Below are 25907 nucleotides of genomic sequence, written 5' to 3' on the forward strand. Positions count from 1 at the left end.
GAAATAGGAGATAAACTCCCCATGCCATTGATGGCATTGCATCCAAGTCACATTGTATCAGAGGAAGCAGTGGCGATGTGCTTCTCTTGCACAGACTTGTTTAGAATCGAAGGTTGCATGAAAGTCAAAAATGTTCCCCATAGAAAGTCTCTTCAGTTCACAAACCATCAATGCACATCTGGATACTTGGTCTTATATAACCTCACAGGTGTGATATCCAGCCCTGTAGTCTATTGGTGTGGCTTATGGGAGGCACTTTACTGGGTTTTGTGTGTCCGTGTGGGTGTTTTGGTAACACCTGAAGACAGCTATATATAGGAATTTCAATTTCGAACAGTACAGCTGAGAGACGGGCTTACCACTCTAACTGCTGTTTGCAAGATCTAGCCTTAATGAAATATCCGGCTACAACATGCTTTCATTTTTTTTTTTAACCCTCCAATCAATGGAATAAATTCAGTTTTGCTTTATGAGAGAGCATCTTATGACAAGCCACTGGAAATATAGCTCTTAAAGTACACATGTCTCACATTATAAGAAATTGTAGCTAGAATTTCTTCACTTTTGCAGTTACATTTATAGAAAGGAGAGCTGTAGGATATGCAGTTCAATAGATCACTATTTAATCCCCCTAACATGCCAAAATCTATTATACTGCTGTCTGTTGTAATGATTCCCAAAGTTCTTGTGCTATATTTAACAGACTTTTAAAAAATCAGTTCTTCATATATATGGCAAAGATCCATGTCCACAGAGAAAGCATTTTCATTGTTTATGGCTTTCTTTTTTTTAATTCCTTTCCTTTCTTCCCCCCTGCTAGCAACACAACGGATCTGCTACAATTGGTTCCATTTCCCCCCAAAGCCATTTCAAAATCATTATCCTCTGGTTTAGCTCAATTTTAAGTTCTGCTTTGATCTATTTTTAAGTGGCAGTGATTTTTCTGGAGTTTAACTCACCACATCAATTTTGGAAGAACAAGCATTCTTTCTGGTTTCCCTGAGAGATTCAGAATCTCAAAGCAATTTGTTCTCCAAATTATTATGAACTCTCTCCTACTTCTCTACTACAGTGTCCCCAACTGTATTTTAAATTCTAAGAAGCAGAGGGCTGTTGTTGTTTTTTTCTCCTCCTCGTGCAAAGTTTTATTCCCTTAGCTACATAGAGACTGGCTTGACTTACTGGACATTTTAATGTTTCTTTTGTGTGTGTCTCTCACGGTCAAAAATAGAATGTAGAGGGTTCCAGCAGATAAGTTTTGATTTATTGAGACAGAAACCTGAAGTTTTATTTTTCATCTATCATAGTACTACTCACCTGGTATGTAACTAGTTCTTTGTATCATCCTTACATCTTGCAAAAATGCATTTACTTCCTGCAGATCTTGTTTTCTAGCACTCCAGTTTTCTTCTGGGGGCTGCCTGTGTAAGTTGCAGTATGTGAGAAAAAATCCAAAGAAATCCGTTGGGTTTTCTATTTTTCCAGCTGCTTTAGGGTTTTCTCTTTCTCTTAGCTGTCATCTACTGGCCATCCAGATTTTTGCAGACTAGACATGGTTGTGCTTGGTTCTATTAGTATTTCGGTAACAGATTGAATTATAATAGATACGATGATCTTGTTCACATAGCATACTTAATCCCATCAACCAGTAACCCAGTCATAACTTCTTATCAGCTGAGTCCAGCATCACTCTTTGGGGGACTACAAAATTCCATCATCTTCTTCCACTAGGATAAAACAAGCTTTTAAAATCACAATAATGATAATAGAGCCTTCATTATGTCAATGTTTCCTCCTTGGTTTAGTAGGCACTAGTGAACATTTGAGACATTGCCACTGAAACATATCAGTATTTGGACAGTATTCTGCCCTACTGGGTCATAGCAATGAGTTCCCCAATGGAGTGACTCATTCCTCTGTATTTCCAATTCTTTTTCATGGAAGACTGACAAGGTGAAGTTTGGAAACTGCTCAGTTTTCCAGATTGCTGTGTTTCCACAATATGTAAGACCAGGGAGAACAGCTTAACCCAAAACAGTCACCAGTCTGTTTTGACTTAAACCAGATCTTCTCCTTCCTCACGGCTGAATTTGTTTTGCAAGATAGGCAGTGTTGTGCTAATCTAGACCAGGCTTCACCCTTATTCCTGGGTGGACCACACATTTCTTGATATGCTTTCTGTGCTAAACACATGCCATGGATCATATATTTTCACTTATCAGACCACAGCTATGACCCCTTTTCTTTCTTCTTGTGGCTCCTGTTCTAACATAGTAGCCGGGCCTACTGATAAGCTGGCACACCAAGTGATCTCCTGAGTAGGCTCTCTCCGGCTCCTAACAAATTCACTTTAAACAATTCTGCTGACAAATTTCTAACCAACAATGGGACTCTTAAGGGCAATTTTCTTCTTCTCTCCATGAATCCAGTAAGAAAAATATCCAGCCTCCACATATGAAAAGACAAGAACAGATTTTTTTTACAATTTGCATTAGGAAAAACATTACAAAGATACACCAGCAGTATCACACAAGTAGGAAAATAACTTTAGACATCAACAAGCTCCTGAACTCAATGGAATGACAGTCCCTGTGCCCTGCAGAGAAGCTTGCTCAGAGCCAGCAGGTCATACGCAACACATCGAGAGTTTCCCTAAAGGTACATTAATTTCAAAAGTATACATATTTAAACCAAACTATTCTCCCCTCCCTTGGCCGAAATGCTCGTGGCAAACAGCTGTCTCTGCCAACGCTTCATACTGCAATTCTCACTCTTTTCTTTGTGACTGTTAATTGCTCCTTCCAGGATGAACCTCCTCCCATCTGGCCCATCGAAATCAAGTCTCTGTCTTCTCTCAGACCTTCAGAACTTAAATCTCCCCCTGCTGATTCACTGGGCAATTTCCTTACTGATGAAATTGCCAGGTTTTCTCTACCCATGTTGGCTAAGTTGCCAATCAGTGCTCTTAAATCCTTACATATCCCAAGCTGTCCTTCTCCCCCATTAGCTGCAGGGAGATTTGTGCTTTCTCTCCTTCACGTCTTACTTACTCTTGAGTAGTCTTCCCTCTCTCTTAACTTAAAGTTTTGCCTCTTATTCTCCTTACCACCTTAGGCTGCTTCTTACTAGGCTACTATTTTCCTTTCCCTTTTTTCCCCCAGCTATGCCTCTAGGCTAAACTACTTCTGCTCCTCTAATTTCTCCCCAATGCTTGTGTGCATCTGTGCACCAGACTTGCACTCACAGCTCCTCAGCTTTTTATATCCTTCCTAACTCATCTAAATTTCATTTCCTTGCTTTTGTACTCTTTGGAATAGACCCTCTCCCTTCTAGAAGTCTCCAATTCTGATTTTTTTTTTTTGAACTGACTCAGTGCTGTCTGACTAAAAGCCTCCTATCCCTCCCCTAATCCCCATCTCTATTTTCTTAGCATCTCTAAGGATCCTACTTCTTATGCTAATGATTGCTTCTAGTCCCAGATCTGTGCAATCAGATCCTTAGCACCTCTTAACTTCCTTGCTTCTCCTGGCAGTTCCTGCCAGCTTCTAGATCTATTTCCTGATTACATCTGTTTTCACAAGAGTCTGCGTCCATTGCAGACCAAAGCTTCAGCTGCATTTGGCTTTTTCCCAGATGTGCTCATGGAAAGGGTGGGGAACAGGAGGTAAGAACAGTAGATAGATAGATAGATAGATAGATAGATAGATAGATAGATAGATAGATAGATAGATATTTTTTAAAGAAAAGATCCATGACACTGACCTGGGCATCTTCCAGTTTGTGAGGGCCCCAAACTTACACACCCCCTGCATTGATGTGCAGTATGGCTCCTCTGGATTGACCAGGCCTGGTATACATATACAGTGGCCAACGTATCAGCCAAGATACCACATTGGGAGTTCTAGCCTATAATTGCAGAAAGCAAGGATTAGAGTACAATTTAACCAATACCTTTCCACAGCTCTTTCTTTTTAAGACTTTGAAACTTTAAGTTTTCTTAACATTTTTTTTTTTTAAATCTTGAAAATGGAGATGTCTGGAATAAAAGGCAGGCCAGAAGGATGACAATAGGCACCACCAAGCTCAAGATTCTGTACTCTTGGTATCTGTATAGAAATAAATGGAGCAATAGAACACAATATTGTTCAAGAGAGTCCACATCTATATCACTGGACAAACCTGTCTTTCTCTAAAATTTCCCTTGTAGAACTCAACAGGTATAATTTGGAAGAAAGATACGCTGCAGAGGTAGAAAACAGTTGACTGGCTCCAAAGGAGTTTTGAGAGCTTCTTCCTACAAAATCAATAGGACACCTCCAGAGTGTGGACTAAAAGAACTGATATTGATAGGCTCATGTCTGATCTGTGTCATTACCACTGACAAGGTTCATCCCCTCTTAGGTTCCTGTACACAAAAAATGATTTTACTTTATTGGAAGCTTCAGCTGGGATGTACTTTCTGCTTTTGTGCTTTTCTCCTCTTCACTGCTCGGGTGAATTTCAGAGCTCTAAGTAAGCAGCTTTGCTGGTTTCCACAGCACAGGATCAAAAGCACTGACGCTTGACTGCTGTCTGGCTGAATCTTTTCAAGTACAGGTTCACTATAATAGCTTCCTTTCACCAATGGAGCATTTCTTCCTACATGCCATTAGCGTTGCTCAGGGTAGAGAGCAAATTCCCCCATGAGATTGTTGTTCTTAAATAAGTTACCTTTTTACATACTTTCCTTAGCCAGTGAAAGCATTTCATTCATTCTTGTTTGGTAGCTTTTCTGAAATTGATGAACAATCCAGATCAAAATAGATTTAGCAAAATATGGAATAATAAACCAAGCTACATAATCAGGGTAATCACTGGGTTTGCTTCTTGCTATCTAATTTCCCTCAGTACAGCCCAAAGTTCAGGGTGGTCTTAATCATCAGAGTAGTGCAGGCCTCAACTATTTTTTTTTTTTTAATCAGGAGGAGTGACAGGTTAACCCTATGCATATTTACCAGAATGTAGTTCCTACTGAATTCAGAAGTAGCCCTATACGGTAAACAGGATAGAACTTCTGAACTTCCTACATCTCAACTTATAAAACGCATCCTATGGTGCTCAAGAGGCTGTCCCAAGGACCTCTATAATTCTCCTTTCCCACAGGCAGAGGGTAAAGAAGAACACTGCAGACATCTTTTTATTATACTGGGGGAAATTTCCTTATGGCTCCTATAAACCATCAAGACTCCTTCAGAGGAAAATGTTATGCTGGTGAGAACTGAGGGGAGCTTTGATTTTATGGCCCCAAATGTATGCACACAGACGTTCCAATAAGGTCAAGAAAACACACCAACCTAGACATGAAAGTTTTGAAATGTGAACTTGTCTTCTTTATTTCAGCCCTTAATAACTTCATGTTTTATAGTTTGCAAAGCGAAGGCCCATTGGTACAGTACTTTAATTTCCCTGAACTTCCAAGAACTTCTGTGTGCCTGATAACTAGCAGAACAAAATACCCAGATTGAGTTTCTAATCCTAATCATGGATCATTTGCATCCTCGTACATAATTTGGACTTGCAAAATAGGCCAAATGGCATTTAATCTAGATGCAACTGCCCAAATGCTCTTGAAGGCAAATTCACAAAAGTGAAGGGGGAGGGGGGCAGGAAACCTACATTGATATAAAAATCAGGTAATGAAAGGCAATCAGTTTTCACTCCAGGATTCTTCCAGATTGCTAAATTGCCTCATTTATTACACTAAGATGCTACACATTACAAGATTGAAGAGTAAATCATAAGGATCCCAGTAATGGAAATTACTGCAGAAGGGAACTGCCTCTTGTTTGGCTCAATCAAATGAAGGGCAAAGGAATGCCTGCAAGGTTGGAATGGTATCTCAGGAGAAGCTCAAGAAGCAGAAGAGGAAGGAAAGTGGTAACCCACCCCAAAACAAATAGGTCAAATTAACTGCAGCAATAATGGGCAAGAACCGCATCCAAATTGTATCTTTACTTTTCTTATCAGCACCAATTCAGTACTTCTGCGTCTATTGCAGTCAATTATATCTTAAATGATCTAAAGGCCATTTGGCTAATTTTAAAATAATGTCTGGGAAAGGGCATTATCTCAACATAGATGGCAAGCCTATTAATTGTTTATTAGCACCATTAGACAGAAATGAACCGCCAGTCAAAACACTGCATTTTTTAAATCACCTCTTTGATTGCTCACTTCTCCCTTCTGAAATATCTTCTTCCCTTTTCTTCCTCTGCAAAAGTTTCTTTCCTCAGCACCAAAGCATATCCCAGGCTCCTTATTTACTCTTCTTCACTACGGTTTTATATTATATTTAGTGTCCGTTGTCTGGTTTCCTGTCTCCACAAGCCCTGTTACTCCTTTTTCTCATGGTTTCTTGTTTGAACTTCTTTCTAGGAACCTGGAATAGGCAGTCAAGAGATTTTGAGGGCTACCCAAGACACGTTTGCCAAATAATATTCCTCTATTCTAGTTGGAAGAACATCTGCCCATAATTGCCCCCTGTTGCTCAGCAAGCCCTCAAAAGCAGCTGCTAAAAGATTCCTGGTGATTATGCTGATATAATGGTATGTGGGAAAGACCTTGGGAGATGGGATGAAGAGATGCTGCCTAGGGAATGGTCAGGTAAGAAAGGGCATAGCCTGCAGGTGGATAATGAGTGGAGCAAGAGACTCAGAAGGGACCCTCCCTAGTTTCTCAGGCTGTAAAGGAGACGGGGGGGGGGGGGATTAGTACTTTCAGACTTGCAAGATCGATGTCAGCCTTGCCAGGTAGACCAGACAGGAAACATGACCAGATAAGCTAATTCTACTTTATTGTAAAGCTACATTAACAGAATCTTGCAAGTCCGAAAGTAGGAATCTTCTACCATCTCCTTTACAGCTGAAGAAACTAGGGAGGGTCCCTTCTGAACCTCTTGCTCTGCTCACCATTTCTCTTTCTCTGTGTGTGTGTGTTTGTGTGTGTGTGTGAGAGAGAGAGAGAGAGAGAGAGAAAGAGAGAGAGAATCAAGTACTAATATCTCGAATGCATGGCCTGGGCCATAGACTGAAGTCTGAGAATTGTCAGGAATCTATAATAAGCCAAAAAAGAACATTAGAAATGAGGAACAACAAAGCTTGCAAAAACAAACTATAGTTCAAGAAGATGTGTTGCTCAAGCAACTAGTTCAGTGGATTAGGGAGGCATCTGTTCCAAAGGTTATCTGGACATTCTGGACTTAAGAATACTTCAGCCCCTCTTGTCTAGGCAACAGCTTCTACATATCTCAATCAAGGTCATTTTCCTTACTTTCTACAGTCAGTCTGAGGTCTGAATTTACTTTACCAGGTTGTCACAGGTCATTCAAAGATTCCCTAGATACCAGCATCCTCTGGAACCAACAAGAAAGGATTTTGATTTCAGCCCAAGACAGCTAAGTCCACCATCTCCATGGTGGGATCATCAGGTCCTGTTATCAATATAAGCAAGAATATATTATTCCATTCTTAAATTATGACAGATTGGAATAGTAAAATCCAATACTTGTGGGGAATTAAATCTTAGCCTAACTTTGAGCTATCTAATGGTACTACTGAAAACGTATGACAAAGCTGCTTTGGGAATATTTTAAAAGCTTAGAGAACATTTTGCACTGACAGAGTTGAAGGCTGTTCAAACCATTCTCAATTATGTGTTCCTAAAGTCTAGTAAACTTACCTGCTTCTTTGTGACTAACAACATTCCTCCAAACTGCTAAGGGAAGCAGTTTCGAATCAATGTCATCGTCGTCATCATCATCATTGTTTGATTCTTTTTTTAAAGGTTTTTTGTACAACTATTGAAGCGATGACTATTTTCTTTGCTTCCATAGGTGACAGAAAATATGGAATTTTAAAATAGATTAAAATTGTATTTTTTAAGTATTGCATACAGCTGCTTTAAAAGTTAAATTCGTATGTGGAAAATTCATATATGTTATAGATGCTTTTAGCCTTATTATTGTTCATGGTCAGAAATGCCAGATAAATAGATTAATACCCTATTATCATTAGATGGGCTTCAAAAAGATTAGATTAATATTTTCTTTCATTTATTTGTTTGATCTCTGCCTAAAAAGTATGAGAGCACTGTTAGAAACTAGAAGGGTATTTGGTATGAAGGCAGAATAAAGCTAAACATGGTTGAACGTGATGAAAAAAAAATGCTATTACAGGGATAAACAAAGTCTGGAGAAAGATTATTTCACACAAATATAGGAACAATTTTAAGTGGAGGTACATTTCCAATCAATCAAATGTTATTTCCAGTAATAAATGAGTCTATCACTAGGAATCACTGGAAATTATAGAAATGGCCACATGTGTATTTGGGTACAATTTAAGGATGATATTTGCAGGGAAGGTATCACTATTGATTTAGTCACTCAGGGTCCAATGAGCCTATTGATCTTTACAGGCTGGCCAAAGGAGGCAAAAAAACAAAGAAAGGAATGAATGAAATAACATGATTCATCTCCTTGAAGTGATGTAATGATAATAGACACAAATCCAGGCCTACCAGACTGGGCTGCATGAAACTGGATGGCCACCGGGTGGCAGCAGAGAGACACAGAAACCACGTGCATTTGTACAGCCCAGAACTGATAGCCCTACATAGACCTGCAGCTTCTCCATAGGGAGATCAGAATACAAAGTGGTAGTTCATAAACAATCAGATGTGCTCTTCATAGCTTGACTGCACATGCCAGTGTGGACATGCTCCTTACAGTAAATCCTGCGTGATAAAACCAGTCTCTCCATTCCCAGATCTATGCTTCAACTTCAGAGCCATCTATGCACACTAGGAAACAGACGGCTGGAAGAAATACAATACATGCTCAGACAGCCTTGTGTTTCCCTTCCATTCCATGTGGCAGGAAGAGTTCAATCAGTTGTAGGCAAGCTTATGAAACATTTGGATTTTGGAAGGTATGTTGAAGATGCCCTCAAAGAAAGACTTTATAAAGTGATAATGGCTCACCACTGAGCATCATTTCCCAGAAGGTAAATGTTTGAGATAGTTTCCAATGATCTACCTCCATACTGGCCTCTGAATATGCTCCACATATAGCTTTTTGGGGGGAGATGGAATTATCTCAGTGGGGGCAGAGAAAATTCCCTTGTCATTCTTGAAGAAGGCATACATCAGGTCCTGTGACATCTTTACTGATATACCGAAGACCAAAAGGCTAATGCTTTGCTTCGCAGATGTCAGCTTCCTGTTCAGTATTTTATTCAAGGATTCATTAAAAAAAAAAGTAAAGTATTACCAAGAATATTGGTGCTTTCAAAATCTTAACTTTTCCTGCAGCTATGAAAATAAGGAGGCTAAAGAAGGAAAATGAGTTTGACATAAGTATGCCATTTCCTTCCCTTCTTTGGAGTCCTACACCACTCCCTTCTAGTCTGTTGCAGATTGTAGAAGAGAGTAATGGAAGATGTCTTCCCCTTAACTTTGGGGAGGAGGTGGGCTGTTAACATTTCAGAAAGCCTGTTTTAAGGTTTTCATTATACTATCTGCATGTTCTCTGCCTTAAAATTGCAGGAAACTCTGTTGACCACTCTTTCATCCAGGAGACTCTGAGTAAGGGATTACAATAAAGTCTACCTAGAACTTGAATCTAGGAAAGATGGATGCTTGCTAAAATGAAGTCTGACTGGCATTCATTCTCCCTTCCAAAAAAAGAAAAAAAAGTCTGTAGTGGGTGGTTTCATTTACACTAGAAGATGAAGGAGATGGTTTAAAGACTCTGTTTTCCTTTATTTGACCATTGAGAAAGACTAATGTGCATTTATTTCTCCAGCATGTCCTGGGAACTGTCATTCACATTTCCTGCCTTCAGGAAATCCCAAGGAAAAAGCTGTTGTTTAAGAATATTTCTGCTACCTTAGACATACTATTTATTTTTTCCAGAAGAAAATAAAAGGGAAATGGGGGCTTTTAGCCACTAAAAGTGAGTGTTCATGGTGAGGGTGAGCTAGAACCGAAGTCTTCCCACTGCTCTCTTTGATTCAGATGGAAGAAATAGGTCAAGCCAAGACAAACACTACATTCAATTTGATTTATACTGAACTTTAATTACAATTAAATTGTTTAAATATAAACAGCAAAATCACTCTCCAAGAATGGGGCACTTGATACTGACAAACTGAGGCAACTTTTCAAAGGCTCTTGGACTTCCATCTCATGCTTTCAGATTATTGGCATCAGATCATAGTTTTACAGGTTGAGAAGAAGCTGTAACAAGCTTGGAGTTAACATAGAGCTGAGAAAACCTATTTTGTGTTTTGATAATCCACATTGGGTTTTCTCCAGACCAAGACCTCTTCTTTATTAAGCCTTGATACAGAGAAGATATTGCTACGTCTAACTCATTTTCCAAATTTAGGTTATGTTGAAGCATTGTAAAATTCCATGTAGTAATTGTGGAATAATTCTTTTAACCAAAATAGTACATAACCTCAGGTCTTTTTGGACTTGGATCCATAAGGGAATAAGACTGCAACGCTACGTGAATTTTCCTGGTAGTAAGGCCATGGAAACAGAGAAATCAGCATGAAACTATGAAGGATACCGACTGCAGAGATCCATAATTTTCTTTCTTTCTCTCTGGTTTGGTTTTGCTCCAGACTCCAGCATAAGAGTTCAAAATACTTTGTTTTAATTGATTCAAATGTGTTTTCCATGCCTAGACATATAATATTCACTACCTTCAGTTGTAGAGAAATAGTAGAGACAAAGGTAAATCAAGCGGATAGGATAGGAACCTATCAAAGAAGCCACAGATATTATTCTCTAGGCCCTTTGCTGATCACATTAATTATAGCCAGTCATTTATTTCCTACTTCATATTAATAACATTAAGTTGACTGGCAATATTTCTGAAATTTCTAGATTTTCTATAAGGGATCAGACTTAAAAGGCTTTTATTTTCCTGTTTTATAGTTCTGACATTTAACAAAAATAGCGTCCTTCACAATGCTACATATTTTTAGACCTGCTTAAAGCACTTTAGGTGTTCAAGAAATGCCATAATGCCATCAAATTCACATTTCAGAGGTCTGTAATTTTTTCTTACATTACTGAAAGCTGCACAACCAGCAGAGTGATTGTATAAGAAGAAAAGAAAAGAAAAAGAAAAGAAAAGAAAAACCTGAAGAAGACTTGGTCGGCAAACAATGTTTAAAAACTAAACAAAGTAAAAAAATTAAATCTAAAGTATAACTTATGGTCCTGGGTTTCTGAACTTCTCAGATATTTACATAAACAAAGTAAAGGCTAAATATCAGAGGACAAATGATCAGAAGTTTCCACGAGAAGCAGAGAACATTTAGCGAGGACTTGCTGCTTCAGGAAAACAAAATCATAAGTTCATATCGGGAAGAATGAATTAGTGAAATAAGTTGGTTTACATTTGAGAAAATAAATGAAAAGCAAGTGTCTAAAAGTACTTCAGGCTGAAGATAGTGTTTCTGCTGCATGGAAGGAAATCCTACAATGAGAGACTTCTCATGCCAATTGAAGGTGACCAATCAAATGGTTTTATATTAGAAAATATTACTAAATAGGGACATCTGTGCTTGGATGTGCCTAAGACTGGAAAAACTTTGTATTATGAGAATTAACTAAAACCCACAAAGTTGCTTCCAACTGTTGCTTTTGTGCTGTAGTTTGGAGTAAAAACCAACCAACCAAACAAACAAACAAAAATCTAATCTGGCCTTCCATCTCTCACAACGGATGGCCAGATACAAGGACTGTAATCTCTCTTTCTGCAACTGTGGCTGTTTATTACTGATCATTTCATTTATACTGTACTTTTCTATTCAACAAGGATGATTAAGACGGGAATAGGGTAATGCGTTGCTTTGTATTTGGACTCCAGAAGGTGCTTAGAAGAACGAATGCAGCTCCTACTAGCAATACTTTAAAGCAGCTTTGTTTTTCCTTCAGGATTATATAGTGTGGTAGCTGCAGCCATGAAGTCTCAGGAAATGGTATGGATGTCTTAAGGTACTGCAAATAGGAGCTCCCGTGCATGTTAATGCAGTTTTTGGAGACCGAATCTGAAGATGTGGTGAAAAGGGCTAAACAAGGAACCTTCAGAAGAGTGGATGGAATTGAAGATAGACACAGCAAAAGATTCTAGATAAAACTGAAGGGAGGCAAGTCTGGAAGAGACTTGTGTGGGAATGATAGTGATATGCTGAAGAGTGGAATTGAAACAATGATATAAGTGCTAGTGCCAAGGGGAAAAATATTTTAAAAAGTCATAAATATAATGAGAATCTTGAAAATGTTAAAGTTGCAAGTGCAGACTGTGTAACTGGAGATATGTTAAAATATGGATATGGCTTGCTTATGGAGTGGTTGTACAACTTGTTTAAAGTGAGTATGTAGACTACCTCAAGTGTGATGGTTGGAAGAAAGTTATTACTGTTCTACTACACAAAGGGAAAAGTAACAAGGGTGAATATAGTAACTATAGAGGATATGTTTGTTAAGTATGCTAGGGAAAGTGCTTTGCAGAATTTTGATTTAAATGTTGATAGTTCAAGTGGTTCATCCTGCAGCAGCACATTTTCAATTTTGATAAATGTTGCTCATTAGATGATCATGAGCAAAACTGGGGGAATGAGGAACAGTTTTTCACCAGGTGTGTAGACCACATTTTTTTATGTTCAGCAGATAATTGAGGAATGTATGAATGTGAGAAAGAAACTTTATTGTCCATTGCTCAATGTGGGGAAAGTGCATGATAAAGTAAATGTTTGCTAAAGTTTGAATTGTGGAATTTTTCTGTGAATATGGAGTTGAAGGTTGTTGCTGAATGCAGTGAGATTATTATCTGATGGAAGTAACTCATATGAAAATAAATGTTATGCTTATGAAATGGTTCAATACTGAACAGTAAGTAAGACAGGATGTATGATGTCCCCCAATTGTTTAATTATATTTATGGATAAATGCATAAAGAATCCTTGTGGAGATGTTAGAGGTTTCTTGGCTGAAGAGGTGAATGTGCATATGTTTGTAAATGATGCTGTGTTGTTGGCTGAGAACCCATAATGGTTGTGGTAAATGTTAGATATATTGTATGATGGGGAGCATGGATCCGAAAATTAATGCATCAAAGACCATCAGTTCACATTTCAAAGTTCTGTAATTTTTCTTACATTACTGAAAGCAGCACAACTGGCACAGTGTTTGTATAAGCAAGAAGGAAGGAAGGAAGGAAGGAAGGAAGGAAGGAAGGAAGGAAGGAAGGAAGGAAGGAAGGAAGGAAGGAAGGAAGGAAGGAAGGAAGGAAGGAAAGTTGGTTGTGAGTTATACATAAATGGTAACAAACTAGAGTAAATAGATAATTTTTTGTATCATGGTCATTTACTAAAAATGGAGAAATGGAAGCAGAAATTCAAAAACAGGTGCATTTGATAGAATGGTAATTGGTAGTGTTTGACCTGTTGCCAGAACAGAATGTTGGTCAAAAGATGTGAAAAGAGCATGTTCCTGTCCACTTTGTTATATGGAAGTGGAATAGTTAGGTCAGGAAAACTATAAAAGTAAACTGGACGCAGAGGGAAAGGGATGGTGGCTAAGAAAAAATGATATGGTCAAAATTAATAAGTTCTGAATGAATATGCATTAAATACAAAAGTGAGTCACTAGTACAAAAAAAAGGTGTTGAGGTGGTTTGGTCATACAGAAAAAAGGCACGAGGATCAAATTGCAAAAAAAGAAAAAGAAAAGAAAATTAATGGATAAAGGGTGAAGAGAAAGACTGAGAAAGTCATGGTTGGATGGAGTTCATAAAATCTGCAAAAAGAGGCAAGAAGTTTAAAAAGTGAAAGACAAGGTATGAAGTGATGTATGGACGTGACAGAAACAAGAATAGTGTGCTAGGACAGAAACACATGGGGTGTTATAGTGAATGGCATAAACTAGATTTAGGTATATTTCTGTTTCTTATTTCTTATTTCGTGCCTTCCGCAATAAGAACCTCATACCAGCTGCCAAACACAGAGATGGTCTGTCATGGCTGGGGATGCTTTGCTACTTCAAGACTCAGAGAACTTGCCATTATTGAAGAAACATAATCTCTGTTTTGTAGCAGAGAATTTTGCAGGAAAGTATCAGGTCATCTCAGCATCTACTTGAAATCGAAGGGCAAGTGGTTCATCCCGCAGCAGCACATTTTCAAACAAGTCTACAAGAGAATGGAGGGAAAAAATCAGCATTTTAAAAAGGCCTGTTCAAAGTCCAGGTTTAAATCCCATAGAAATGTTTTGGGAGGACCTGAAACAAGCAATCCATGCTGGAAAACCTTCAAATGTTGCTATGCTGAAGCCATTTTCCATGGTCCAAATTTCTACAATGTGATATTGTAGGGATATTATTGAGGGATCAATAATTACAAGGAGTGTTGGGTTTCAGTTACTACATTCAAAGGCAGAAGAAACGCCTATTCAGAGAGAGCAATTACTTTTTCACACTGGCAGAAATTCAGGCAATTGGAACAGTCGAGGCAAACCAAGAGGAATGAAAGTGACATATCTTTGGTCTACCTCCCCTTTTGTTTGGAGAGGACCAGCCCCCTAGTCAATAACTGATTGCAATGTGGGTAGTTTTTCTGTGATTATCTCGAAAGAGAAGTTCTGCTAAGATGCAGTACATTCTAAAACAAAGCACAATAGCATGGAACGGATGGTTGCTTTGGGATTAGGAACTGCGAGGTAGAATGACAGATGACCATCCAAACAAACAGGAAACCAATTTGCCCCAAAATTCAGAATCTAAAAGCATTGGAACTCCAAAGCATTTTAAAGACAACACAAGCATCCTTAGAAATCTATTACTGGGAATCAGTCAGCTTAGCACGCAAACTCTCCCAATGAGGTCTGGCACGGCATTGAAATGGGGATAGAGTCTTCATGGAGAAATCCATGTTCTCCATGAAGTGGAGTGGAGTGTGTTCATTGGAAAGGAATACTCAGTGGTTATTAGACTGGGAGGGATGGGAAGGGCGAACATTCAGACAGGTTTTGGACAACATTCAGAATGGTTCTAGATGAACGTTCTATCTATTTTTCAAAACAGAGCACTTCACTGATCTGATTCAGAGATACGTCAGATTAGTTCTTCCCCGGCATTAGATTTCAGCATATATCCCCAACATCTGAATAAAGCCAGCAATAAGCAAGGAAGCAGGTTTTCCTGTATGAAGATGTTTCCATGGTTGGCTTCTTGCAGAACCTAGCATGCATGCACAGTAAATGGAGTTTCACACTTTAATAGAATTTAAATCTACAACTCATGCTAATATGTTGCATCTGCTTCAAGGGCTGTGGGTTATCTGAAGCCATGCTGATCTTTATTGCTCATCAAATAAACTGCATAAACATTCCAATTTGGCATGCAACACGTCAGCCTGGGCTTTAAGGCAAAGAAAAAAACATTAAAACATTAGTAAATAAGTCATAACAATTAATGCTCATAAACATATTTTTAAAGCACAGGCACTCATACTTTCTGCTATGAGAAAAATAACAGGTATTAGAAGTAAGGCCCCTTATCTCAGGAAAACACATTTGTTAGGTTCTTAAACAAGATATAAATTATGTATACTTTGCCGCAGTAGCAAAAATATAAACCTTAACCTTAAAAAAACAGTCATTAAATTTTCAATTGTCTGCAGCATTAGCTCAAGAGGAGATGATATATTTAAAAATGTTACTGTCCCCTGCTGTCCCTTTGTTCGGGAAAGGGCACATGACATTGTTATGCCCAACTTGAGGGGAAAATAATAATACTGGGAAAACAATCCATTGCTGCAGAGCATGGAGGATAAACATTTGCCGTAATGGGAATAATACCAATTATTCCATTGACAAACTGACCAAGGAAGATATCAAGTGCCCCACCCAGGAACAAAATTTCTGCTCCTAAAACAGAAGGCTACTCTAGGCAACCTTTGAGAAGAATGTAGCATAACTAACCTGAGAAACAAGAGATTGTTTTTCAAGAATCAGATAAACAGGGATGAGCTTTGCTGTTCAAAATGGGGGACCATTTTGAACCCCATGTTCAAGTAGGACTACAGAGAAGATACGTGAGCTTTTGAAACTCTGGTTGAGTAGATATACCAACTGTATCTTTTAGCCACTTGGCAACCAATAAATGCATATGTTACCCTTGCTTTCTGTTTGCTCTCAGGACTCTCATACTGTGTTGACTGGAGTAGATTTACAAAACCAATTTATTTCCCAACAAGTTGTCAGCCCCGCTCTGTAAGCACCATGTTTTAAGTCTTGTGAAAGAAATGAGTCTGAGGAGAGTTATAAGAGAACTCATCTAATTTTTATTTTTAATTTTTTACAAACATCAGGTATGATAGAGTAAATTGACACAGTCCAGCTCCTCTCCATATGTTTAGAAGATCACATTTTGAAGCAGGGATCTTTGTTTGATAATGCAGTTCCAGGACCCAGTATAGATATTCTGGGTATTGTTGTTGTACTTATGGTTGGTTGCACAGACAGCCAGATGTTTAGACTGGATTTGGCATTTTTGTCCACCTATTGAGTCCTTCCCAAGGACCTGGGATAGGCAGATGTTGTTGTTTGATGGTGTTAAAGGTATTGTTGCAGGATGTGAGCTGCTCCAAGTAAAGCCGCCTTTTGCAATCAACTGGTGGTGATTTTGTCAATGCCGACGATCTTCAAGTGGTGCTTCAGATGGGATTGCACCCAAGAGGCCTATAACTATTGATACTATCTTTGCTTTCTTTTGCCACAGTTGTTCCACTTCTATTTGCAGGTCTTTATATTTTGTGATTTTCTCCAGTTCTTTCTCTTCTATTCTGCTGCCTCCAGATATTGCAATGTCTACTATCCAGACTCTTTTTTGTCTTTCTTATCAACAATTGTTAAGTCTGCGGTGTTGTGTGGTAGGTGCTTGTTTGTTTGAATTCTAAAGTCTCAGAACATTTTAGCTTCTTCATTTTCTATTACTTTGTCTGTTTTGTGGTCCCACAAGCTCCTGCTTGCAGGCAAGTGGTATTTTTTGCAGATATTCCAATGCACCATTGTTGCTACTTTGTCATGCCATTGTTTGTAGTCACTCTGTGTGATCTTCTTGCAGTAGCTGACTAGATGGTCCACTGTTTCTTCAGCTTCTTTGCAGAGACGACATTTGCTGTCTGTTGCTGTCTTCTCAATTCTGGCTGTATATGCATTTGTTCTTAAGGCTTGGTCTTGTGCAGCCAGAAGTAGCACCTCTGTCTCTTTCTTCAACTTTCCCACTCTTAGCCAGGTCTTCTTGTTATCTGCTTTGCCTGCTAGTTTTTTTTTGTGTACTGGCCATGTAATACTTTGCCTTGCTGTTTGGTCTTTCTTGTAGGCCAGTTTGATCTCTTCAGTATTCAGTAAGCCTTCATGGTGTACTACCTTCAGTGCATCTTCCTCACTGTCCTTCAGATATTCTTCTGATGCCCTTTTTTCTTCTTCAGCTGTCTGGTGTACTTGTAAAATTCCACACCCACCCATGCTCCTTGGTAAGTAGAGTCTGTCAACATTGCTGTGTGGATAAAGGGCATGATTCATTTTCATTATTTTTCTGGTCTTTCTATCCAGAGCTTCTACTTCTCCTTGAGTCCAGTCCACTATTCCAGCTGTGTATCTAATAACTGGAGTGCCCCAGTTGTTAATTGCATTGGCGGTATTTCGTCCACTGAGTTTGGACTTCAAGTTCTTCTTCACTCTCATGATGTATTCACTACTATCCTTCTTGACTTCAATGTGCTTGATGTTGTCAACTTGAAGGATGCCCAGGTATTTGTAGTGATCTTCATCCAGACTCTTGATGTTATTTCCATAGGGCTTCTTGATTCCTTCAGTTTTCACTATTTTTACCCTGTTGATGATAAGGGTGGTACATTTGTCCAGTCCAAACTCTATTGCAATATCTTGGCTGTATATTTGGACAGTGTTGAGCGGCAAGGAGGTGGGATAGCCTGGCAGATGTTTTTGATGTTTGATAGCCATGGCCTGACTTGTTCAGTATTGTTGACAGAGGAACCAATGCCATGACAAATAGTAGTGGTGATAGTGAATCTCCTTGAAATATCTCTTTTGATGTTAACCTCTCCCAGTCTAACACCATTGACCAGCAACTATGTCTTCCATTGTGCCATTGACCTTTGCACAAAGCTTCTGATGTTTCTACTGACTCCTGTTATTTCTAGGCACTTGATTATCCAGTCACGTGGCAGGGAGTCAAATGCCTTCTTGTAATCAATCCAAGCTACATTCAGGTTGTTCTTCTTTCTCTTACAGTTTTCCAAAATCATCTTGTCAATTAGGAGCTGATCTTTTGTCCCTCTGCTGTTTGAGCAGTTTCCTTTCTGCTCAGATGGAAAAAGCTTGTTTTCAACTTGGTGCTGTTGGACTGCATCAGCTACCACACCAGTTAGCAATTTGAAAGTTGTTGGCAAAATGTGAAAGTTGTTGGCAATAACCAACAATACTTGGTAGATAACTGGGTTGTTGTTGTTGTAATTTAAAAATTAGGCTTTGGAGAAATGATACCGATACAGTTTTAGAAGTCAGCTTGGCTCAGGTCTTTGAAGTGATCCAGTTGCAACACTGAGTCACTTTATCTTGACAGTTCATATCAAAGGATTAATGTGGAGCACACTTGATTCAAACACTTTGATAACAAGGACTTCTGCACATTCATGCCCAGATCTTCTGTGGAAGATCTGCACAGCCCTAGTAAAAATAATAGCACTAACAATTTTAGCAGTAATACACAATTTTGAAATTAACATGTAATGCTTGCTTTGAAAATTAGTGGCATTCAGGGTGCCTATGAGACATAGATAGACATTTGGGTCATTCATTCCATCTTCCTTCCTTTATATCAAAGGGCTTCCACTCCAACTTTTAGAATGGTGATGCTGTTATCCTTTTGTACACTTGTTCTTCACTACTTCTATCTTATTTCTGACATAGAAAATCCATCAGTCGGCCAGTCTGCTGAAAGGACACCCCTTTTCGGTCAAGTTTTCAAAGATCTGAAGAGCTTTATAGGAGGAGCCAATAACTGCACAAATCCGTTTGAATATAAGTTAGCAAAGCAAAACAATTCAGCAAAGTAAAACAAGCCAGCATTTAAGGAAGTGTCCAAGCTTTTATATAGTTTTTTGGGAGAAGTGGTGAGGAAAATGTGTGACTGCAGTTATTTCACATATTAATTTCATTCTGAAGGACTCATTGATTCCTACATATACTAATGTTCTTTTGAATTATAAATAACAAAAAGACAATAAAAGTAAATCTTGTATGCTTTTATGGATGCAAAGAGCGTAAAGCTGAAAGGACACCCCTTTTCGGTCAAGTAGTCAAAGATCTGAAGAGCACACCTCTCTTTTGATATTAGAGCAAATATTTTACTGTCAAGAGTGTTTGGAGCACTCTGTAGAAATCTGAATTGTATGTCTAAGTCTCCATAGATAATTTGCATTTATTTCTACTGTGGTGTGAGCTGACTTAAATGTTAATAATTTAGTTGTATAAAACGGCATGAATGAATATGTGGGTAGGATGAGGTTGTTTCCCTGCCCTCTTTCATAATTCAGTATGAATTACAGTATGTATATGGATTTAGTTATAAGTATATAAAATTATGTATATCAGAAACTGTTCCATGAGAAGATAAATAATGCCAGGAGATCAGGAGTTCTCCTCTTATCATTGGTCTTTGCAGTGCACCTCCAGTTTCACAGTGAACAAGCTGAGAAAATCAAACCATAGAAGTTTTCTGCTTTAATGTGGTTATACAGTTGCCTTGATTAGAAGCCAGGTACCCTAGCCAAAATCAGTGGAGCATGTCCCTGGGTCCATAACTATGTTTCCTTAGAATTAAGCTTACTCCCCTGTCCTTGCTCAGCCCTGCAGTCCCTTTGTCTCTCTCTCATTCTTACAAACATATATTTTTTCAACTGAATTGATTTAAAACACAGAGACATCATATCAAAATGGTCCTTGGAAGCATACACTTCAAACTGTTAAGAAAAGCATGTGTGTGATAAGAAGGACAGGGCAGGAAATAACACTGCTTAGATGGTCTTACCACAACCATGTCTTTCATATTCACTCAACCAATGTAGAGACTGTCAAAAGGGCTCCCATCCATAGGTAATGGAAGTGCAGACAATCCGATGTTCTTCCACTTGTAGTTTCCAGTGGAAAGAATTGTTTGTTAACATGTGGGAGCTCACCCCTTGGTAGGTTTCTTGGTTTTGCATGGAAATATTATCTTCTGATATCTTCTACTGCTTTCCTAGACTTGTCAGAAATCATCTGAGGTTGACCTGTGGTTTGAGCATGACATTTAGGACAGTGCTCAGAATATGTTAACAGCAAAGGTTTATTCCATTCACTAAATGATACATCAACATTGCTGCTTATGTTTTGGGAGCAGTTTTAAAATGAATGGATGCTATAGACTTACTATACTTGACAGATTGTGCTGTCCAAAGCAATATAAAACTCAGTTGCGATATTATAAATACTTCCCTGAGAGTAAACCCCATTGAACTCAATAGTACTTGCTTTTGAGTAGACATGCATGCTATTCTTTAAATAGGACTACTTCTGTGTAAGGGTTCATAAAATGACTTAATGTCTAATTATCCATCTTCTGAAGAAGGAGAAAATAGAGTACACTTTAAATTTCTTTACTCCTAAATGAATACACAATTTTCCTTATAATGGTGAACCAAGTCAGAAAATTCAGACAAACAAAATTGGCACAGGATAAAACGAGACATGTAATTAATTCAAAAATTAAGCTTGGCCATTATAAAAAATAATCAGCAAACTCCTTCACCATTTTTTAGGAATCACAGAAGGCTATAATCAAGAGCCTGATAAAATAAAAATATCTTGAAAGTCTTGCTGAAAATATGCAATCCTGTCATTTTAGATGCATAATCTAAATATTGGGTGCCAGTCTGTGGAAGAACCAAAAAAGTTTTACCTGTTGCCCTCAAAACCAGAGGGAGATAACAATCTATAGGGCAGTCCAGTAGCCTTGAGATACCTTGAACTACAACTGCCATCATCCTCAGCTGGCACATCGTCATCTAAAGGCTGCTGCAGAGTGGATATGGAATTTAAAAACAATCGGAGTCGTCCCCCATTGTATGAATTCCAGATGTTCTATTTCATGACAGACCCAGATGGCATGGACGGAATAACAAGCTCTCCCATTATATAAGGGATTCCTGATACTTCTGGAGAAAAGAGATATTTCCTTACCTAAACAGAGAAACAGAATGACCAAGGGCAAGAAAGCAGTGGGAGTGCGAGCGACTTGCGACTGGCTGCTGGCTTCCTCATTGACTTTGCTTATGGGAAGCTGGCAAAGAACATCAGAAATCTCCCTCCCTCCCTCCTTTCCTTCCTTCTTTCCTTCCTTCCCACATATAATATAGGCTTGTGCTATTTGCCCTCCCCTCATGTCCCTCAGGAGAGCCCCCATGAAGCCGCCTCCTCCTCGGCTGACCCATACAAGCTGCCTGCCACTTTGTTGGGGGGAGGTGGAACAAAGGGAGCCATGTGTAAGGTTTACCCCGTTCGACTCAGAGAAACTCTCCTGACAGGTGTGTTCAGCAAAGAAGTTTACTCAAGCGTAACATACGTAATTATAGACAAAGCCAGGACTGGTTTGGCACATCTTACAATACAATTTATAAGTCCCCGTTCCCGTGCTTAGCCCCTGTTGCTTGGTTACAGATTACCTGCAGTAATCCCCCCTTTACTCAAATGGCAGATTCAGTCCAGCTCTTTTGTTTCCTTGATTGCTTTCTATTGTTTCATTGTTGTTGTAGTCGTTGGATCTTTCTGTTGCTCCAAAGCCGGGAGTTCCCCAATCAGGAGCTGATTGCTTTACCTCTAATCCGCTGCTCTCCCCTTTGTCTGCAACGCCCACGGCAATTTGGCGTTGACACAAAGTATCCACTTGTGGTTTAGTTAAGCAGCGCCAGCTGGCCCATTAATCAGCTCGCGGTTTCTCACTTCCCCTTTCCTTGCTAGCGCTCAAGCGGTAAAACTGACTCAGCGGTGAAACTGACTCAGCACGGCTGGGCAAGTTCCTAGGCACCGGCTGAATCTGACACCATGGACCATGAGGAAAACTGTACCTCTGCTCTCCATTCATGCATTTCCCCAAGAGCCCCCTCCCTCGCAGGAGGAAGAGGACTCACCCATTGACCACTGATGCCCCCCAGGCAGCTCTACGTCACCAACAGACATCCAAGTCATTCCCTCGTCCTTCCCTCAATGTCCACAGCTATTAAGAGATTTCAAATTTCTGCCTCGTTTCAAAAGCAGCCAAATCACTACTTATCTGTTGGCCCTTATTACCAACTGATTGGGTGCAGGGGGCAGAGGGAGGCAGAAATGAGGTCAGGGATATGCCCATGATGATCATGTGACCTGGGCTGACCACAGCAGTGTAGCAGCACAGCCTGGTGAAGCAGCCACAGATTTCCCAAATTTCAATCCCACAGGAGCAATAGGTCTCGGATTTTGAATGCATTTGGTCAGTTAGCCCATTTGAGGTATCCTGAATCAAGAATTGTTGCCCTATGTTGCACCGTTTCACCCAGCTGAAGGTTACAGACATGAGATTTTAGTAGTATATAGATTTAAATTCAGAAGAGGGGTTGTGACTTTGAAGCAAACCCTTATTTCCTCCTTTTCTTTGTTCATTTCTATAAAGAAGCATTAAAAACCTAAGTGTACTTCATAGTAGGGGATTAAAACTAACTTCCACTATAACTAGCTAGAATTCTCAGCATCTACATTTTCTATGTTCATAATACGCATAATTTTGAAATTCTGTGGGGATTAAAAAAGAGTTGTGAGTGTATATGTGTGTGTGAGAGAGAGGATCAGCAGTTTGCAAACATGTTCCCCCAAGGTCTAATTAATAGATTTTAAAAGTTATAAGACATATGAAATACCTATTTTTCATGTTCATATTTAACCATCTTACTTTTCTGTTTATGGAAAGATTACTCTGAAAGAACAATAATTCTTAAATACTGAAAGTGAAGGACCAGCAATGCTGCAGCAAGTGATTAAAAAGGATCTTCTTTGCCCTCAACCAACAAGTTGAACATCCATCTGTAACCCTGAAAGATAGATCCACGATTCAATCATCTAGCCTGTTAACTATTAAGACATGAACACAGGGCAATTAAATTTTGATTTCAGGCATTGTATACTAGGTAGGATATCAGACACTGGAATTATATGCATGAATAAATTCTCAAGGACTGATTCTTGCCTAATGGAAAGTGAGGGTTTTAATAATGTGCTACACTTGATTGCAAACTCCCAGGAAGTTTTAAAACAAATCTAAAGCATTATGTTCATGACAATTATACCTGCCCAGATTCTAGCTGTACCACTAAACCAACCACATGGTTAAAGAACTAGCCATTCTTTCTCTGAAGGAGCTATGGTTGTTCCAGCAAGTGAGCAATTAAAGTAATGTTGCTGTTCTAAAAATGAATGAATTAAATGGTATCATACATTAAGAATCAAGACAATGTTCCAGGAGGTGAACAAGAAACAAATTCATAATCCTGAATATTTGTAAAGTGTGTTCCTAACAGACAGGGAAGGAGCATCCTTGGACTTATACAATTGCAAGGAGACTTATGAAAGGACACCCTTGGAATTGAAAGGACACCCTTGGACTTATACAATTGCACTCTTGGTTTTTGCATCTGGCTGTTCCCAAAAATAGAGTTCACAACCAGTTCTAAGCATAACATTCCACCCCAAATCTTGTCCCACTCTCCGTTTTTGCATTTGGGTTCAAACATTTTTTGCCTGTCCCCCGCCACATTGTGTCCCTACCACCAGTATCAGAAATTTACACCACGGGGACCAAAAATAGACCGTTACGGAAACGACCAGCCAGAACTGGTTCTAAGCATAAAGTGCCATACCGAATCTCATCCCACACTTCGTTTGTGCATTCGGGTTGAAATTCCCCCCATGCCCTTACCGCCTGCATCAGGAATTTTCTTCCCGGGATCGAAAATTGGCCGTTTATAGAAAAGGCAATACAGAAACATTTCAAAGCATAAGATTCAAACCTGAATCTCATACTACCCACCATTTTTATATTCAGTTTGACATATTTTTCACCTCTGCACCCTGTACCCCAAACGCTGGCATCAGGAATGTTATTCCCAGGGAACCAACATTGTCCATTCCCAAAAATATAATCCAGAACATGCTTTATACATAAAATAACACCACAAATCTCACCCTGCCTTCTGTTTTTGTATACACTTTGAAATTTTTTTCTCCCCCCCCCCCCCCACGTCACACACCTGGAGTGAGGAATTTTTTTCCTGGGGAGCCATTCCAGAAAGAGAACACTGGTCCTAAGCAAAAAATTCCATCAAGAATCTCATCCCGCCTTCTGTTTTGAATTCAGGTTAAATTACATTCTCCCCACCCCCCACCCCACCCCCCACCCATACTGCTAGTATCAGTAATTTTCTTCCCAGGGACACAAAATCAGAAATTATGAAAAGGCAACGCAGAAAAGGCTATAAACATAAACTTCCACACTGAATTTAGCCCCCCCTGTCTGTTTTTGCACATGTGTTGAAATTATTTTGTCTGCCCCAGACTGCGCCCCTACCGCCAACAACAAGGAATATTTTCCCAGGGACCCAACATTGGCCAGTCCCAAAACTAGTTCTAAGCATGAAATTCCACCACGAATCTCGTCCCACACTCTGCTTTAGCATTCGGGTTGAAATATTTTTTTACCCCCCGCATCGCACCCGTACTGTCGGCATCAGGAATTTTTTTCCAGGGACTCCAGATCAGGCCTTTTGGAAAAGACAACCCAGAACCGGTTCTAAGCACAAATTTCCACCCAGAATCAAGTACCGCACACTGTTTTTACATTCGGGTTGAAATATATTTCGCTACCCTGCCACGCACCCCTACCGCCGGCATTAGGAATTTTTTTCCCATGGACCAAAATCGGCCCTTTCAGAAAAGACAATCCAGAACCAGTTCTAAGAATAAAATTCCACCTAGAATCTACTCCCACACTCTCTTTTTGCATTCGAGTTGAAATATTTTTCACCCCCCACTTCGCAACCCTACCATTGGCATCAGGAATTTTTTTCCGGTGGAGGAGAAGTAGCGGAAGGTTAGTTTTGGCTTAGCTCTGAAGCCAGAACTTTAGTGTGGTCAATATCGGGTGTCTCAGGACTTACTCTGAGACATGAAGCACTCTCCAGGCAAGGAGAAGCTATCGAATTGCACCTCATGTCTCCTGATCAGCTGTAACTCATTGAAGGATCATGGATGGCAACTGTATGGTGAGCAATCAGCTGGGAAGCAAGTGAAAATCTTGTTGAAGCCGCGTCTAAAGCCTCTTTTAAAGGACAATACTTCCAGCCACCCCACTTCTAAAATCACTCTTATTGTACTTTAATTATAGAATCCAAAGAGGCAATCTCCGCTACAGAAATATTTCTTCTCTTGGTTGGCTTTTTATTATTTTTGAGAGATCTGAAGTGTGTTTTTCTGGATTTGAAGGATTGATAATATGAGCATGCAATCTGGAATTTTTGCAGGAGGGTTTTTTGGGGGGGGGTATTTTGGGGAAGATTATTTTTATTTACATTTCACCTTCACTTTTAAAAGAATGATTTTTATATAAGTGACTCTTTGTGGAGTTGAGGACTATCTATTTTTAGATACTGTTGGAAAGCTTGGGTCTGCCAATTTTTTTCAAGCTGTGATTGGTTGCTGAATTGC

The sequence above is a fragment of the Python bivittatus genome, unplaced genomic scaffold, assembly GCF_059951505.1.
Source record: "Python bivittatus isolate LINGU-HERP-01145 unplaced genomic scaffold, Pbiv_v1 ctg000960_np1212, whole genome shotgun sequence".
Lineage (NCBI taxonomy): Eukaryota > Metazoa > Chordata > Lepidosauria > Squamata > Pythonidae > Python > Python bivittatus.